Source organism: Nannospalax galili, unplaced genomic scaffold (genome assembly GCF_000622305.1).
Source record: "Nannospalax galili isolate Female #2095 unplaced genomic scaffold, S.galili_v1.0 scaffold78, whole genome shotgun sequence".
Lineage (NCBI taxonomy): Eukaryota > Metazoa > Chordata > Mammalia > Rodentia > Spalacidae > Nannospalax > Nannospalax galili.
This window is the reverse complement of record NW_008343387.1, coordinates 932,244-946,233: the sequence shown is the minus strand read 5'-3', so window position 1 is coordinate 946,233 and position 13,990 is coordinate 932,244. Positions and strand designations below refer to the sequence as shown.

Sequence of the window (13,990 nt, the reverse complement as noted above, 5' to 3'; positions counted from 1 at the left end):
TTTCTTAAATATGCATTTGTTCACATATACATGAACGATTACACATGTACCATAGCTTATGTGTGGAGGGCAGAAGAAAATTTGCATGAGTGGGTAGTTCTCTCCTTCTACCATATGGATTCTAGGGATAAAACTCAGGTTATCAGGCTTGGTGGTAAGGTGCCTTTACTTGCTGAGCCATCTTACTGGCCCAATTTTTGAAACATTCTCTTTCTGCAGCAAAGTGTTAATTTTATGAATAGAAATTAAATATCTATATATACTACTCCACATATATTTATATAAATATAAAAACAGAGATCTTTTAGCTTTATGTAGATTTTTTTCAATTACTGTTGAAGTAGTTGATCAAAGGGAATGTAAACAATCACATTTTTACCTGATATATTAATTAAGATAGAAATATATCAAAATGGAACATACTTTGGCAGAAGAAATTTTAGAGGACATTAAGTGATGTCAGTAGAAACATCTTGGATATATTCAGAACTTCATTTCCAGTAATAGAAACAAGCTTCTTAATTCAATTCTCTACATGAGATTAAAGGACATTGACATTTGAACAAATAATGACAATTACTTTATGCCGTTTATGGTAATAAATGAGATTTGCTTCCAGGAGAGGTCACAGAGTCAATTCCTGTGGTTGTACTTTAAATAGAATTTTACAGCTTTACAATTACATGTCTTCAAGCTCACTTTAATTCCACATACATTTTGCTAAATGCCTTCTGTGTAACAGAGCTGCTAGGTGCTGTGACTATTAGAGTTTCTAATACAGTCTTCTTGCCCTTGAAAGGTTCATATCTAGGGGAGGAAGGACAGCAAGAGTAATGAAGAACTTTGTACAAAATGTCTGGCTGGGGAAACAAACAGAGCAGCATTCTATTTTACTTGGCAGGAGCTTAATAGAAAATATACTGTTCCTGGCCAATGCTGAATGGAGACTAGCAGTGCAGCAGGAATAGAGACAGGTAGGAAAGATAATAGAGTGGGGACTAAACATCATCTGACTTTAGTGGAACAGAGCCATTGGAAGTGCAATGGAAGGTACAAAGGAGACAGGGGAGATTAAGTAGGGGCCATGGGAGAGTGTGGTATGCCTGCTGGGAGCTTAAATCTCATTAACACTAATAAGGGCAAGTAATAAACTATACACACGGTATACATATGTTCTTTGTCTGGAGAATTGGGGGTCGTTTCCTTTTCTCAATAAAAACAGGAACCATAATCTCAACAAAAGGTAATTACAAAATCTTGATTACTAAAATATATCTTATATAATTGTGTGTGTATGTATGATCTACACAAACTTATGTGTTTAGGAAAATTACTTGGTATCAAGTTGACTTATAAGTAAGTTGTCATGTAAACTAAAATTGTTAAATTGTAACATGGTTCCTATCGCTTGAGGATATAAATTGATTTTAAGGGATTACTTCTGCTCCAAGGTGCAATTTATCTCTGTGTTTTTAGATATGTTTCATATAATATAAACATTTTAAAAAACTTTTAGGACATTCTGACTACCACTGACTCTTTAAAGCCAACAAACAGGTTTTTCAAAGTCCATATCTTTGCCAAGCCTATGTGCAAACATCTATAAACCTTTAAAGGAAAATTTGTCATTTAAAAACTGGCTTCAATGCTTACAAGGACATCTCAAGTTTATACATTATAATAATATATTTGAGATAACTGTTCATCTCTGTAAATATATATACAGGGGTAAATATTACTTGCTCAGTAAATTCTCACAACAAATGATAAATTTGTTTGTGAATTTCATTATGTCTTATGGTATTAATAAAGGAAATAAAAAGGTTAAGTTGGTAAAAGGATATAAAATGGAGATATTTGAATAAAGATTTACTTATGAAGATTAAGATGGCTGGATATTTCCAGAATAGAAAGGATGATGAAAATGTACGAGTAAGTTTATTGAAGGCAGGTTTATAGAGATACAGAGTTGTCATTATAATAATTGGTGTGGTAACCAAAATTTTCAGTCTAGTCCTCTAGTTTGTACTGCACACCCAGTTACAGTCTTAGATTACATGGATGCAGATAAGTTTAAGTGTTGCCTGTAGCTACTGAAGGATGCCCTTTGTGTTATGTTTCTCTGTATTTTGCAAATGTTATTTTTTATTTTTTCTTTTGCCTCGTAACAAGGTAACTTGGCTCAAGAGGAGCTAGGTTTTGCCTCCCTTTACCAGAGGGGAATAGTCTAGAATGAAACAGTTTCAGTGAGCTGGGTCTGAATCCGGATCAGCTTATTTTCTAACTATAGGTATGTGATATGACCCCTCTCTTTTCCTTCTGGAGAACTGCAAGTCAGGATATGGGAGACTGGGAAAAGAAGGAGACTGCTTCAATTTGTAGCAGAACAGACTTCGCTTGAGACAGACCTAAGAAAACAGTTAAAAACCCCTTTCCTGAGCTGCATGACCTATATGCCTGCTTGACCTATGATGTTAAATCTCTTCCAATTAAGGTTTATTCAAGAATGTTTGGGTTTTGTTCAAGATTTATCTACATATTACAGTCATTTAATGTACCAGACTGGTGTAACTAACCTTCTTGAATGTTTGATGACCATACTTGAAGGCATATACTAATCTAATCTGGCCAAAAGGGACTTGAAGGAACAGCTTTTGTTCCTTGCCCTCTAAGGTTGACTAAGTCCCTGGAGACTATGAGGAATCTCAAAATGTCCTGTAACTGTGATGAAGTCACCTGTCCTCCTCTTCAGAAAGGCCATGGAGACCCCACCAGAGTGACTTAAAGCAATGTCCAGTCGATAAAGAGGATCGTCAACACAGAAAAAGTTTCCTCAAAGCTTTCAAGTGAAGTCATGGTTGACCAGGACCTTTTGATTTATCCTCACATAGATGGAACTGGTAAATGGAAAGTCAAAGAATCCAGGAACTCCCTCTCAAAGCCCAAGTGATCATTGAGGATCAGACATTCAGTTAACCTTTAATTGGTTATTATGCGCCAACTGTATGCTCTTAAACACCCCAACGGGATGTATAACCAAAGATTAAGGTAATCAGTATATTTCTTTCATAGCCCAAGAAATTGTACTTCCCAGACATTAGGTTTGAAATTCATATGTAAAAATTTTCTCCTTGATAAAAAACTGTTAGTCAGATTAAGGCTTTAGATCTTGGCCTAATTCAACACTGTAGTGTCTACCTGTACCCAAGAAAGATAGGCCCACTCTTGCATTCATGAGCTTCCTGTCTGTGGCTTGAAGCTGGACTGCACATAGGATCAGGCCCTCCTTACAGAGTATCTGCCTCACTTAGAGTTCCAAGGTGTAGGAATGATTTTTATTAATGGACATAATCTGGACTTTCAATTAACCCCAGTAAAACCAGGCTCTTGGGTCAGATGACCCACACAACCTGTTTGATACTCCACTCTAAATATAATGAATGAATCTGGGTATGCTTTAGAATTAGCATATCAAAGTTCTACAAGCACTTTGCAAATAGTGGAGGTTGGGACAAATTCTCCTGACCTTGGATGAATGAGATACTAATGATGTAAAGGCTAGATGGTCTGTTTGAGACAGGGTGTCTCTGTTACCAGAGGTGGCCTGGAGCTCACTATGTAGGCCAGGGTGTAAAGGTGGAGCTGAACGTAAACTTAGTGCTTCTCTGTGATGCTGGAGAAACCAGTCTGAATAAATTATGGGTGTAGTCTGGTTGGAGACACTGGTGAGAAACTGGGTTCCAGAGTCAGTTCCATCAGTACAGGTTGAGGACACAGCTAGCTCCATCCTCACAAGTTGTGGGGACAATATAGATCTGGGAGACAGACAATTCAAATCAACAGTTATGGGAACTAGTGTCCTCTGATTTCAGGTCCACTCTTAAAAACTTAGTCTATTTGTGCAGGTATGCCATGCTAAGGAAATGAAATTTATTCTGAAATGACAGTATATCATAAATAAAAAATAAAAGTTTGTATCTTATATAAGAAACTAGTGAGCCTGTACACTAAAGCCAGAAAGTAACCATTTTTTAGACCAAAAGGAGAAACTGTCTAGAGGGGCTCATGGACAACTCTATGACCCTTGCTCCACTCATGTAGTTTAGAACCTACATAAGCGATAAGTTGAAAAAGTTCTGCTTATTCCCATATTGAGTAATTTTAGTTTTAAATTTCACAAACACAGATTTAAAAGTAGTTTGACTTTGGGGGAAGGTATGTCTTTGAATTGAATCAATGCAGTTTAAGCACTCTGTTTTTCGGTTTCTCTATCTTTGTGATGCTTGAAAGATAATCCAGTGAGTGATGGACCTAGACTTTTGATGTAATGAACTCGAGAGAAATCGACATGTTCAAAACCCAGGAGCATTTGAACAACGGTCAGGCTGAGCTGCAGTGACTTCTTGTTTGTTCAGATGGTTCTTGAAGTCATGATCTTACTTACATGTTATGTGCCTATCTGAAATAACATAGAGATAGAAAATAAGAAATAAATTTAATGTGAAGGTTGTATAATACTTATATTCATCGTGAATTACTCTCAGCGAGAAATACCTCTTCAGACCAGAGGTGGGACAGATAGATAAAACTCTCTTGGCTTTACCACAGCAATAGCAGCAACACCACCACATGCCAGCCCTTCATTTTTAAAGCATCATCTTTTAAAAATGTTTTATGAGGGGTTAGAGAGATAGCTCTGTGGTTACGAATATATAATGCTCTTCCATAGAACCTGCACCTATGTTGGGTAAGTCTAGCTCCAGGAGCAAGCTTCACATGTGCATACCCAGAGACACACACATACACATAATTTAAAACAGTAAAAGTACATCTTTTGCAAAAGAATATTTATGGATTTGAGTAGGCAGATTGGATAAGAGAGTGTTTCTGATAAACTGTGTTTCTACTTGAAATACCATCCCTTCTCCATTTTTCTGGCAGCACTGCAGAAAAGGAAGGAAAGGAGGGAGGGAAGAAGAGAAAGAGCGAGGGAGGAAGGGAGGGAAAGAGGAAAGAAAGCAGAGGGAGGAATAAAAAACAAGACGGAGAAGAAAGAGCAGAGCAGTTGGACTTACTGGTAACATATGCTGCTTGGTGTCTTTAAACAGGCCTCAGAGCAGAGAAAGCTTTCTCTTTTCTGGCTCTGGAGCAATTTTCTCTGAGCCCTGAGCAGGTTCTACCAGTGTAAGGCAGAACCTAAAGATTACCTTTATTGAATAGATTAGGATCTACTGAGTTTTTACCTTTAACACCGGTTCTCAAAGTTTTAGTAGACAGAAGAATCATTAAAAATATGGATTTGTAGAATCTATTTCTGGAGATGCTAAATAGGGGCTTTTATCTTTAATAGCTGGACCTCATATTTCCTCCGACTCTTAGGAGATTTCATTGCAGATGTTTGGCACCATACTAGGAAAAATAAAAGGGGCAGTTGAATAATAGCTCAATGAGAGGTTTATTTCACTATTTAAATAATGTTTTTGTTTCACATGAAAAAAGCTTTTTCAATATAAATTTTAATTAGAAAACATAAGCTATAGTGTTTTCATTTAGAACAAAATTTATTGGAAAGAGTGTAAAATAATGTTTTAGGGCTTGGGGTATAGGGGAGGATTCTTGTTTGATATGAACAGGACCTTGGGTTCAACTACCACTACTAAAAATTAGTAAATAAAAATAAAATAGTTCAGGATATTTTTGTTATTTGCTAAAATATATACTGATCTTAACAGAAATGGTAAAAATGTTTTTTTATAAGACGTTTTCACTGATCAAAGATTTTTAAAATTATTTTATTATTTTTATTTTATATGTATGTTTGCCTGCATTGATGTAAGTGCACCTGTGTTGTGCAGTGCCTGTGGAGGCCAGAAGAGGGCGCCAGATTCCCTGTAACTGGAGTTATGGAAAGTTGTTAGCTGCCATGTGGTTCTGGGAACTAAACATGGGCCCTCTGCAAGAGCAGACAGTGCTCTTCACCACTGAGCAATTTCTTTAGCTCCTGATCAAAGATTTTTTTAAAACTCAGAGTTTCTTAATATATTCTACTTCTTGAACAAATAATCCACATTATTGCAGAACAAGGAATCTGTTCCAATTTTAGGTGTAATTTCTGCATTAACTTATGTGATTTGAGTTTGGTGTTGATAGTAAACAATTTATGAATAAGCGTTTGAAAAACTGCTATGGGTCGTATTGTTTGGAATCTGGCAAGTTTAGCACAAAGCTGTATTCTAACTCATTGCATGTAAGGATAAGCAATTTATTTTTAAGATGCATTTATCTGCTTTGGGGTCATTTGAAAACTTGAACTTCTAGATGCTAATCACCTAAACAAAGGTACACATTCTTCACTATCTTTCTTAGAAGAGTCAGTGTGCCATGACTGTGAAACAACATTGACTCTGTTAAGCAAGCAAAGAGGGAGGCTGATTACATGATACATACCCCAAAAAGGCCCTTCTTGTTCTTTCTTCTTATAAATTGCACTGAGAAAGTATTCAGGAATAAATTAAACCTGACTCTAACCAAAAATTTGCATGTATGCAGCTTTCTGTTATCAACATTTCTGTGTCATTGCCCATATTTTTATATGTGTCCTTCTTGCATGGACCATATACAGGAAGTATGTAGATATAAATCAGTGTTAGCCTATGAGAGTTAAAATGAAGTATGATGGCATTCTTCATGTAATTGGGTCAAGGCACAATATTCTACATTTTTAATAAAGGTAAAAACAGAACTAAAGGAAATGGAAATGCAGCACATAGTCTAAATTTTCTGCAGGTATACACCTAAAGAAATGTATCAGAAAGGAATCCCCACCTCAATGTTGCTTGCCTCAGAATGCACAATCACAAAAAAATAAAATAAGTACTCACTAATGGACAAATAGACACAAAATATGGCCTTATATTCACAAAGGAATACTGTATAGAGCTTAAAAAAAGAAGCAAACTCTAATTTGGGACAACATGGATATAATTAGAAGACACCATGTGAAAGAGAAAGCGCCAGACAAGGACAAGTGAATACTATATGATCTCTACTTTCCTGGACTTTTAAAAAGTCAGTCTCTTAGAAACAGACAGTTATTACTAGAGGCCACAGATGGGAAAAGAAAAGATAGTGATCAAAGAGTACAAAGTTTTACAGAGGAGGAATCCATTTTAGTGACCTATTCTAATGTATGATGATCACAGGTGTTAACAATGTACTCTATACTTCAAAGTTACCCAAAGACTGTATTTTTAACATTATTACCACAAAAATTCTATTGGCAAGATGATGCATAGGTAAAGAGCTTGTTTCTACAAATCATAGAATAAGAATTATCTAATTCTTCACCATAAATATACACACTTACAATGGAAAAGAAACAATAAATAAGGTAAAAGAGCTAATTTTTAAAAAGAATAAATAAGGTAAAAAAGAGATAAAATTTTAAAGCCTAATTTTACTGTTTCTAATTATCTCCCTTTCATTTGATAGCTGATGCACTCTCATGACAGGAGGGAGGTATATTCTGAGCCTTGGCTTTCCTAAAAGTTAGGAATTAGTAGTTCTGGGCAGAAAACAGGTACTAAGAATGCTTGGATCCATGTTCTGTATTAATTATTTGTTATATTCATCATACATCTTTAGAAATGTAAGTGAACCCTAGATTTTGATGACTTTAATATAATTTGATGTTATAGGAACTGGTTGTCCTTTTAAATATGTGCACACAGTTAGCACCATATTGCAGATTAAAGTATGTCTCCTACAAAAATTATGTTGAATTCTTTATCCCTAGTTCCTGTTAATAGCGCCTTATTTAGAAATAGGGTTTTTTTTTCAAATGTAATGCAAGTGAGCTAGATACATTAATTAGCTTGATTGTGATACAATAAGGCGGTTTTAATCTACTAAGTTTTATGGTAATTCATTAAGGCAGCCATGGACAATTAATGGGTCCCTCATGAATTGAATGCAAATTTGAGTAAGGAGGTCATTTTAGGGAGGGTGCAATGCTATACTGTTTAGTTCTTGCAAAAAAGCACTCAACAAAACAGCAATGTGAGAATTGTATTCATCAAGAACAGAGGAAGAAAGGAAGTGTACACAGAAGACATCTGAATCTATACCTGTGATGATAGAGACACAGATAATAGATAGTGAGAAAGAACAGCAGATAAATAGATCAGTAGACAGATGACAGAGGATAGATGATAGATAGATGATAGATTGATAGATACATTGACAGATAGATATGGTTTTAGATATGAATGACATTTGTTATGACAAGATGAAGCCATGTCAAGTACGTCATCACCTGGTAATAGTTCTCAGGCTTTCTGGCCTCCTGTCATTCCTTTCAGACATTCAGGTGGTTCTTGTTCACTGACTCAGCACATGTTGGGAGGCTGAGCACAGGTCCTTCATGAGGCTCCTCCTCCCACTTTCCAACTGGAAGCAAGAGGGACTCTCGGACCTGCCTGTTCTACTCTCGACTTTGCTCAGTGTTGTCACCACCACAGTCTTTTGTCAGTTCTCAAAGTGTTTTCCCATCTAGATATGCAATACGCAGCCCCTGTTGGTTTATGTGGCATGTAGCACATTTTAGTGCAGCTGGATGCTGGAGAGGAATGCAAACTGCAACTCTTTAGTATTCTTTCCTGGATAATGAACCTAAATGCATCTATCTAGAACTTAAGATAAATTGGCTTGGACTTCAAATTCAATGAGTCATTATATATAGTGTGTCTATAAAGTAGACTCATGATCCAGTTAAGAAAGAGAGAGAGAGAAACAGAGAGACAGAGACAGACAGAGAGGGAGAGAGAGAGGAATTTTTAAAAGTATTTTATTTATTATTTTTATTCTATGTGTATGAGTGTTATGCCTGCATGTAGGTAAGTGCACCCATGTCATGCAATGCCTGCAGAGGACAGAAGAGCTTGTCAGATACCCTGGAACTAGAGTAATGGACTGTTGTTAGCTGCCATGTAGGTGTTGGGATTCGAACTGCTGAGCCATCTCTCCAGCACCGAGATAGAGAATTTTAAAACACTTAATATTTTAGATTTTATTTTTATTTTGTGTATGCTTGTGCATCTGTGTGGGGGTTATGTGCATGTTAGTGCAGTTGCCAACCATAGATGGAAGCTGGTAACAGATCCCTTTGAGCTGGAATTAGAGGCTCTTGTGAGCCACCCAATTTGGGTACAGGGGAACTCTAGTCCACTGAAGAGAAATATTCATTCTTAATTGTGGAGCCAGGTCCTCAGTCTCTGAAAAACACTTCCTGAAGAGAAGTGCCTGGCCACCAAACATTTATTGGGCAAAGCACCCTAAGGCATTGGCAGATCTTAATATTCAAATGAAAGAAAAAGGAAGTAAGCATCAGAAAACACTCCTTCCCAAGGAGAAACAGAAGGTCCAGATTTCTTAAGAAAGGCTAAAGGTTAAGACATAATCTTTAGCCTTTTACAAATTAATGTGAATTTAATCCTTTATTTATGTGCAGAATTTTTGATAGTTATTACTTTGCCATTCAATGGACAAGGGTACATATGTCATCCTTGGCATATCCGGCTCTCAGCACAAATCATTTTTAATAAAATAAAAAAGATCCATGTAAGAGCACTGCTAGCTGCTTGTACATAAATATTTGATACAGAAAACTTGACAAGTCCTCACAGCCATGAAGTAACACCTTTGATTTCCAGATTCTCACAGATCTTGATAACTTCTGCCATAGCACAGGCAAAATGGCTCCTCTCCCTCCCCAGCACTTGCTCTGCCTCCAGTCCTGGCCACAGACAGGTAGGTCTCTGTAAGTCTGCCCACTTTCCAGAGCTCTCCAGAGAAGTGTCATTTCTCTCCCTATTTTCCTCGTATCCCTTTTCTAAACACCTTTCTTGAACACTTTGGGCTGCCCTATCACCTATCCCCACCACATGGCTGCCAGTCTGAATGTGTCTGACCTCCATGCAGACTCTAAATCTTCATGGTTCAAGGCTTTGTCCTAATACTTCTGTGTGGGTCCATACTTAAATTCTTTTATAAATGAGACTGAGAACTGTTAGGGAAAGAGGAATTTACTGCTTGTTTGAATATACTGCTTGTCTGAATTTACTGCCTGAATTTACTTGTTTAAATTTACTGCTTGTAACCAATTAACTCAACTGGAGGCACAGGCATCCGGAGATAGGGGCAATCGCTACAGCCCTCCCCGCGGAGCCTGACCTGATCTGTGTTATGTCACGTAGACAGGTCTGCTTACACAGGATAACAGGAAAGAGTCGTGCCAGGCACAATACCATCCCTCCCTGATTGGGACACCTGAAGGGAGTTGTAGCATTTTTCTTGTTGTTATTGGTTTGTGAAATGCTTGCTTTGAAACTATTGGTTGTATAAACGTGGGCTTTTGTGTAACAGTTGTGGGAACCTATATAATCTTTACCTAAAATTGCCTCAGGGTCAATCGCTCTAACCAGACCTGCATGTCTTGGAAGGACGGTCGGCCCCAGCTAGCTGGTTTAATAAAACTCTGCTTGATTTTTGCATCTCCATACTCGTGCATTTGTTCTCCAGAACAGACCCACCGAGTCAAGGACCCTAACATTTTGGGGGCTCGTCCCGGATTCAGGGGGATCTTCTGGGGGAACAAAGGATGAACGGAGGCAGAGTTTCTTTTCTCTGGACAGGGCAGTGTAATTCGAGGGTTGCTCCCTCGTGTCTGTAAAATCCAGAATAAAGCGAGAGTTGCCATCTCGTGTCTGGTCTCAGGTTAGTAATCCCGAGTGAGGAAGTCCGGGTTTGAGTCACGGCACCTAGGTGAAAATTCAGGTAACCAGCCCTGGCCCTAGGGTCTGAGTGTCTTGGCCTTAGGAAGGAAGCCTACCATCAAATCTGGTGCCTGAGGAGAAAAAAAAAACTGAGCTCGTTACTCTGAGGCAGTCCGAGTGGATGCCATTTGGGAGAATCACGAGAAGTCGTGGGGATCCTAAAATTGAGAGTGGTGAGTGCAGCAGGCGTCTGACCGAAAGAAGGACCGGTCCGCACGAGTGTGATTCAATGTGGTGCGTGTGCTTGATGGTTGTGCTAATTGTCTTACTGGGGGGGGGTCTGGTTTTGTATTTTTCTCCACGCTCTCTATTTTAAACCGTCCTTTCCTCCTTTTTCCTTCCTTTTATTCACGGTCTAAGTAGACAAGACCCTTTATCTGTATCTCCCACCCCTCTCCATCCCTCTCTCCGGCCACTGAAAAAACCCACGGCCGGGGCTGCGCAGGCTCTGGGGCAGCCATGCCATGGCCGCCGCCTGGGGCGTGAAGAACTCCAGGTGGCGCCAGATATGAAGTTCGAGTGGCCCATGCTCACGTCAACTGAGCCCTGTGACGAGTTACGTCCGATGGTCACCAAGGGCCTCTTCATGAGGTACTCGAACTCGTGGCCCTCCAGCCGTGCCATGGCCCAGCCGCCTGGTGGGGACCCGCCACCCCCCGGCCCCACCGCCTGTTTGAGGAGTGCTCGCAGTCTGACAGCGCCGCCGCCACCACCACCGCCACCACCGGCTGGCTGCCCTCTCGGCTCCTACGACCGCTGCCACGGCGCTAAGCTGTGCTGCCTGTGCCCAGGGCTCGGGAGGGAGCTGTGGAGGAGCCGCTCCCCCCGGCCCCCGATCCCCACACCCTGGACCCTGCCATGGGGCTCTGGCTGCCACTGCACCCCGCGTGTCCAGGCTAGGGCAATGTGGGAGCCCCCAGACCACGGCCCCGGCGGGCACCATGAGCCCCATACTCTGCCGCCTGCTGCTTGCCACACTGCTGCAGCTGGCTGGTGCCCAGGCCCCTGTCTCCCAGCTTGATGCCCCTGATCACCAGAAGAAAGTGGTGTCTTGGATGGACGTCTATACCCATGCTACCTGCCAGCCCAGGGAGGTGGTGGTGCCTCTGAGCATGGAGCTCATGGGCAGTGTGACTAAACAATTGGTGCCCAGCTGTGTGACCATGCAATGCTGTGGTGGCTGCTGCCCTGACGACAGCCTGGAATGGGTGCCCACTGGGCAGCACCAAGTCCGAATGCAGATCCTAATGATCCAGTACCCTAGCCGTCAGCTGGGGGAGATGTCCTTGGAAGAACACAGGCAATGTGAATGCAGACCCAAACAAAAGGAAAGTGCTGTGAAGCCAAACAGGGCTGCCATGCCCCACCACCGTCCCCAGCCCTGCTCTGTTCAGGGCTGGGATTCCGCCCCCGGAGCACCTTCCCCAGCTGACATCATCCATCCCACTCCAGCCCCAGGATCCTCTGCCCATGCTGCACCCAGTGCCATCAGCGCCCTAACCCCCCGGACCTGCCGCTGCCTCTGTAGACGCCGCAGCTTCCTCCGTTGCCAAGGGCGGGGCTTAGATCTCAACCCAGACACCTGCAGGTGCCAGAAGCTGTGAAAGTGACATGTTGCTTTTCAGACTCAGCCAGACACTCCCTCACAGGCCCTATCCCAGTGGAAGAAGAGCGGAGCCCAGAACACCCCAGCCCAGGACCTCAGTCCTAGAGAAGCTGCCCCAAGGACCTAGACCTCTTAGAGAGCTCAGTCTCCCAAAGCTGTCATCTAACAGTTGCCAAGGAACTTAATGGCAGTAAGAGGGGTCTTATCTCAGCTTAGGGGAAACAAGGTGCTGTTAACTACTCTGGGCTCCCCACGGCCTCCGGCCTGAGGTGGGGTGAGCCAGGGGGCCCGGGAACAGCGGGGGCCTCTCCCCTGAGGATGATCAGGGCTGGCTGCAGCCACCGGGATCAGGCAGGCTGTGACACCGCAGTGGCCGGTCCCAGCCAACGACGACACCGATGGCAGCCGCCACCCAGCGCAGCCTAGACACTCCCCCACCCCACTTCCTGTTCCCCTGGCCGGGCCTGTGAGGACATGGCAACCCAGAATGACAGTGGACATGACCTGACGGTGGACACAACCTGGCGATCCACCCGAAGGGGCCTCCGGACCCGGAGAAGGCGGGTCTGCAGCCACGCATGGCCATCGCTGGGCAGGGGCGGCCCTGGGAATGAGCCTCAGCCAGCACTTTGTCAGGACCATAGAACAAAGGCCTTAACGGTTCTGGAAGGTGAGCGGAGCCCAGCATGGTGGAGCTCCGCGTGGCGGCCGGAGGGACGGGCCAGCCCAGCATTCTCCCTCCGCCTGGGAGAAGCTGGATGCGACTTCTTAGCTGGTTCGGCCAGCTAGAAATGCTCCCCAAGGTCGAAGGCCTGTGTAGATATAAGATGAAGGCCTGTGTGTATAATGTGACAAAGCTGCTCCAACCTTTCCACCAACCTTTGAAAACTTTTGGCGACATCTGGACATCTAGATGTAGAGATTGCGGACAAATGTAGTATAGATAAAAATGACAAGTGTGTGTCCAGTTTTGCTTCACAGAAAGGTCGTAGACATGTCTCCTAGAAATGACCTTAAAATGGAGTTGTTAGGCCTCCTTTAGAAAGATCCCAGGAGCGACACACGTCTGTGTTCAGTAAGTTAGAAGATAGAGTAAAAAAAGGAAGAGGAGGTCCAGTGCCAGCCTGGTCACGTGGAGAAGACTTTTGTGTAATAACTATTGGGTTGTGTATGCGTCCTATTCATTACAGTATGTGTATATACATCTATGTATGTATGTATGTGTTTAACAATGCTGAATACTCTTTTTGGAACTATCTAGTCTTTCTGGATGTTTAGAAGTGCACAAAGTATGTTAAAAGTAGATATAGTGAATAATACACTGTAGATAGTCTTCTGTTAATAGTAATAGTAAAATACTGTCTTTTAGAAATGGAATGATGGAACCACTTCCAAGCAGCACATGTTTGCTGGTTTGGGAATGGAGGAAGGAAGAAAAAGTATGAAGGGTGTAATACTAACTCAAGGTTTTGGTAATGCAAAATTGACCATTGTCCCCTATAGCTGTGTTTACAGTGTATATAAAAGACAAAAATAAAGGACAGAAAAGTCC

The 13,990-nt window shown here is 41.6% G+C and overlaps 1 protein-coding gene and 1 pseudogene across 2 annotated transcripts in view; one reads left to right on the top strand and one right to left on the bottom strand.

Moving 5' to 3' along the window:
* Positions 1–13,990, bottom strand: part of Fut9 (fucosyltransferase 9) — a 263,625-nt gene that overhangs the window by 146,879 nt on the left and 102,756 nt on the right. The window lies entirely within an intron of this gene.
* LOC103739271 lies at positions 11,774–12,881 on the top strand (annotated as a pseudogene).